Genomic DNA, 6,000 nt, shown 5'->3' on the forward strand with positions numbered 1-6,000 from the left:
GTAACGTCAATGCTCTCATGTTTGCGCGAATCATTTCACACCAGACTGCTTTATAAATGAGGGGGTCAGTATAAAGCTGGTTTTGCTAAGAAGCTGCTCATGAAAAAAGGATCAGTACCAGCTATCCGTGTTCCTGCTGAACCTTCAGAAGAACTGAAGTGAGTGTAACGTTTTATTAACCTTTATATTAATATATTAATCTTTGCAAATCGCTTGCACGCTTCACGATAAATGCGTCGGTTTACACTCAGGGTACATTACGGCATGTTTTCTATGTACGACGTTCTCAATATAATTCATAAGTCCACGTTTATAATGAACAACGCTATGGTTATTGTGTTACAAACGGACACACAGAACAGAGGGGCGGGGTGAGCAAAGCTCATGATCATTTAAAGGCATATGCACTGAAACGGCGTGCTGAAAACAGAGCTGTTTTTGACCAGGTAAAATAAGTGTTTTCTTACAATACTAATGAGAATTTTTAATTAAAGTATATTGCAAACTTTTAATTTAGACCCTAAAGAATCATATTAGCTTGTACAAAAATGGCATTATATGACCCCTTTAAGTAATATTGACAAACTATATATCATTTGAAAGCTTATAATCTAGTTTGCATATTTGGTGACTGATTTTCAAAATAACTTACAGAGGAGCCGTAATTTATCAATTTGCAACAAGAATATTTTCATACTCCTAAGGCGTTTTCAGACCTTTTTTTTTAAATAGTGATGAACATGAAAAATCATGAAGAAATGGTAGAAACCTCAGTTTGTTTTCATGCCAAGAGTTCAAAAGATAGCATCCATTCAATTATTTTAGAAAAAAAGGTCTGAAAATGTTTTAAATATAAAGAAAAAAAGAATAAATTCACCATTTGTGATGTGGCAGTGAGCTATAACGCACATGTGTGTTCTTTGTATGTTTCTTAGAGGTTGAATTCATATCAAAATCAGCCAAACTTCCCATACTACTTCTGAACAGGATCTTCATAAATTGTATGAAAATTGTGGAAATAATGGTTTAGATAACTCAAAACACATATGGAAATGGGGCGCCCTTATAAGGGCAGTAATGAAGTCTGGTTTAATTTTTTTAATTTCTACAAAAATCTGCCAAATGTCTTCTTTAAAACAAGACCAATCTTACATCTATAGTCCAAAGCATTCTTGAATTACAACCATTTAAGTTGGAAATGTGCATTTTTATGTCTATTCAAAAAAAGGGGGGTGACACTTAACGTATTTTTTTGCAGAAGGAATGGTCACACGTGCCTGCTTTCTTCCAGTATAAATATCATCCATGTAGCTTATTCCTGATTGGAGGAATAAGCCATGATGTAACTGGCCCTTGTTGCAACTGTCCCCTTTCTCCCTATATAATGTGTGTGTGTGTGTGTGTGTGTGTATATATATATATATACATATATATATATATATATATATATATATATATATATATATATATATATATATGTATGTATATGTGTGTGGGTGTGAGTGTGAGTGTGAGTTTGCCTATGTCACGACTGCACCAGTCCCTCACTGCTGCACTCCCTCACTCACAGGGCCTTAATACTTGCGGTCTTGGCCACTTAAGAGTGCGTGCACGCGACAGGAAGTAAGTGTGCAAGACTTTCCCATGTAAAAAAAAAAAGCCAAAGCGCAGTTCCCTGAACGCAATCTTCAATACCGCATCGGTGCGATATTCGAGGCCAAGCGTATCCCATCATGCATTAGGTTTGGGAAATCACATGCCCGAAATCGTGAGATATGAAACTAAGTTAAATTAATTATATATTGCATGTCTTTTTATTGGTGCAAAGATGAGTAGGCTATGTGTATTTTGTACAACATTTGCAACTGCTTTTTATCACTTAATTAGAAGCACCACAGTTTTAAATTGTGTCTTCTGTTACATAGGGACTACTGACCAGACATTTAAAAGTTTATTTTCAAATGCAAAGTATTTAAAAAATCAAAATAAAGCTCTGTAAACACTTGCATTTTTCCGTGTACTGACGACACCATTGTCAAAATGATCCCCATTCACACGGATCCGTAATAATGACTGAAAACACTATGTTCTGCGGTCAGATTAGGAAATCACCACATTTGCTGATGTTATGCTCAGTGGATACTGCAGTATGCACAAACAGGAAGGCGCTATGAAGTTATAGTTAAGGGATCATGCTACTCAGTGTAGAAGACTTTACTTCAGCTTTAAGAAAATCTCCTTTCTGAGAATCCTTAACACCATGAAGAATAGCTTTTACTGAATCGATGGTCTATGTTCCTATGGGAATTTAAAGGCCTAACTAACTTTTACTGAATGAGATGCCTGCCTTTGTCTATCAGCTGGAGGTAAAGACAAATTCCCTTTGGCTGGCAGCAAGATTTAACTTGTAGCCAATTGGAAAAATCTAGAAGATAGCGGACCTTGGTTGGCTCTTTTCATGGACCTGTTGAATTCACAGAACTGCTCACTGGGTAGTTTTTCTAAGAGTCTCTCTACATGAGAGCCACAAGAGAGCTCAGAAAGACCATCACAGCTCATGGATTGAAGTAGTCTTACAAGTGCTTGAACACGCATGGGAAACTGATCTAGAGCTTGAGCATCTCCAGGACAAAGAGCTGCCACATCAAGAATAGCTCGGAAGTTCTTTCAGGGCAAGCTGTCTAGGCTGTCCATAACGTTCAACAAGAGCTCTGATTGCTTGATTGTAAAGTTGAGGGGTGTGGACATAAGCCAACGCTTATCTCACAACGCAAGTCTCTTAGCTTGATCTACTTTCAAATGGCCCAACAAAACATGATACTTGTACTGTTCAGTCTCATGTAGATCAAGCAAATTAGACAAGGGCGTTTTCAACATCATATACTGGTTTTCATCCTCTCTTGTAAGGTAAGGAAAAGATGGACCTTCTATGAATCTCTCATGATGAGGGACTGAGGCTGAAGGGGCTGCAGGAAATGCTTGATGTTGATATTACTGAGAAACAAGCCCATAAGAGGTCTGAGAGGGCACTGTTAAAGGCTGAATGCTTGGATATTGAGGAACATTTAATGCAGGTGCTTAAGTGACCAGTGGGGGCGCTGTCACAGTAGCAGGTTGAATACTGCTGGGCAAATGTACTGACACAGCAGGCTGGTAAGGGACTGCAGCTGGTATAAAGGCTGAGACAAAGTTGACTGAAGAACAGGAGCTGACAATGCAGGAGCATGAGAGGCTTGAAATGTGGCTTGTGGCAAATTAAGATGAGCAGATGAGATTGAAAGTAGGTAGGATCTGAACAACGAATTTATGATTTACAGGAGGTGAAGACTGAAGCTGCAAAGAAGCTTGAACCTGAGTTGAGAGTTGGCCATATGGTAGAGAATTAGGCGGTGGAACAAAAACAGGCTCTGAAGGTCTAGGAGTAGAATCGTCATATGGGGAAGGACCTTGAAGCATGCAGAGAGTGCACCTACATTCATGCACTGGTGGATTAATCGCAAGTGTGCAATTCTTGGGTTTGTTCTTTTAACTCAGCAATACACTGTTGTGATATTGATAAGCTAAATACTCTGTAGCAGCATATAGTTCCCTTTATGTTAATCCGATAGGGATTCTGATCACTGTATGAGGCAGAAACATATTTATGCTATTCTAAATGCTACTTATGTTAACTATTGGAATAATACATACAAGTATGTATATGGAAAATACCAGAGACTGCTTGAAGAACGTAGACAAATCATATATGATTGTAATTGTGTCTTTATTTGGTTTAATGTTTTTTTGGTCTCTTCCCTGAGCCTTTATTTGATGCAGGACTAATGCATCCACATATGTCATAAAAAACATGCATTCTTGTTACAACTAATAACTCCTGTTTTCTTCTCATGAGATCCCTCTGTTGCTCTGGCTTAAAGGATAACAGTACAGAGAGATGGGAGAGATCGCTCAAACCTCCTCAGATCGCATAATTTATATTTTATCAATATTTTTCTAAATGTGTAAACCTTTGGACTTAAAAGCCTTATTGGAGTTGTTTTGTGTATTCCTGTGATCGCAAATAAATGGAAGCAGGTGTTAATGAATAGGTGTGTTCCCTTTTTATGAGAAATGGTATACCAGTTTGATTCAGCATGATTGATGTGCACTCCAGACACTAATTAATACATTACTGTCACTATAAAAAAAAAATATTGTAAAACTATTAATAAATGAATATATTGATGGTCAAATATTGATGCTGGAATCTTAAGTATTTAAGTAAAGACAAAACGTTTGCTTCTGTCATACTCAATTTGCGATTTACAGTTTTCAGTCAGCTGGTGAAACGGTAGGGTTGTGTGACGTCGTTCTATGGAGGCATGTTAAATGCGGGTTTTAGGGTAGCACTGCAGGTCTACTGGCCCGACAGTGGAAACGCAACTTGATTTTGGGCTCATTGCTTGAGGTCCGAGGCTAGGACCCCGCCCAGCACATTGTTAGCCCTGGCTCGCACTGGCCGGACAGTGGAAAAAAGCTATATATATAGCTCCAGAGAGCTTTGGGGAGATGCAACCTCAGCAAGACGACTCTCTGTGAGAGGAGGCTAAACCATACTCTATTCTAAAAGCAACTTTGTCAGGGAGTGCCAGTTTGGACATCACCTGTTTATACGGAGCTAAAGCATAAGGACTCTGTGCATAACAAATCTTGAAATGAGAGAAGTACAGAAAACACTATGCTACTGATGGATCAATCAAGGTCAAGGAGGTTCAGAGAGACATATGAAAGCTTTAGCATAAGTTCTGCCGGGAAGACTCAATTGTATACGTCAATTATTACCTTCTCATCTATCGAATCGTGTTCTAATACATGTGGTATAAAAGAGGTACTTACTCATGTCTGAGTTCGCAGATGCTGACGCTAATAAATGGTAATTGTTATAGTATTATTCTCCCGAGTCTTTCTGGTAGAAAACTCAAGACCATTATCCATAGGCCCTGGGAGCTGAGCCATTTGAAAGGGAAACTTAATATTCTAAGGACATACAACTTAATTTTTTTTTACAGTGAAATCGCTGAAAAAAAACGTAATAAATAAATAAATAAATGGATATAATGTAATTTCTATAGTTTTTGCTGCGTGTGAGAATGAGGGCCAAATAAATAGACAGACAAGAGAGATGGATGAATAGATAGAACCTCATAATTGGCAGAAAAAAAAGGTTACAGAGGAAAACAGGAATGTACAGCATATTTAGTGACCCAAGTGAAAAAGTAAAGCGAGAAGTGACTGGCCTTATTCGGTACTTTCATGCCCATGATATTTAGATGAGGGGACAGGCCAATTCTGGCTTTCTAGAAATTAACAACAGGGTATGACTTTTCAGAATATGTCTTCCTCAGCATATGTCATAAGTGAAAGGGAAATATCAGGTTAAACATTAAGTTCACAAAATTAGTCAAATAGCATTTTTTATAGCAGAAGTACCTACGTGTCCTTTGGTGCTTTCAGGATGTAGGCACATATGCTAAGGGGTATCACTGGGGAGAGTCTCAGTCTGAGTTCCTCTTAAGGTAACCAAGTTATTTAAAGTTGCTACACTCTTAAAAATAAAGGTTCTTCATAGGCATTGGCATTCATAACATTTGTAAAACCTTTTCATAGCACAAAAAGGGTTCTTTAAATGATTAAACTGTTCTTCACACTAAGCAAAATAAGGTTCTTTAGGGAACCAAAAATACTTGTTCTATGGCATTGCTGCTAAAACCCCCTTAAACCTTTATTTTTAAGAGTACGAAGCAGCTTTGCACTGTTGGACTGTAGACGCAAAGGACAAAACTGCCCCAAACTGAGTTTCCATGTGCGTCTCTAATTCTAGCAATTAGTGACACGTGTCAAGGCAAAGAAATGTGTCATTTAAACCATAATGTATGCTTGAGGAAATTTCATGCCCTGGCGAGTGAATTTTAATAACACCTAATGACTTATATCTTGCTACAGTGTGTCTCTGCACTTTTG

This window comes from Rhinichthys klamathensis, unplaced genomic scaffold (assembly GCF_029890125.1).
Source record: "Rhinichthys klamathensis goyatoka isolate OS25496 unplaced genomic scaffold, OSU_Roscu_1.1 h1tg000436l_1, whole genome shotgun sequence".
NCBI classification, from domain to species: Eukaryota; Metazoa; Chordata; class Actinopteri; order Cypriniformes; family Leuciscidae; genus Rhinichthys; species Rhinichthys klamathensis.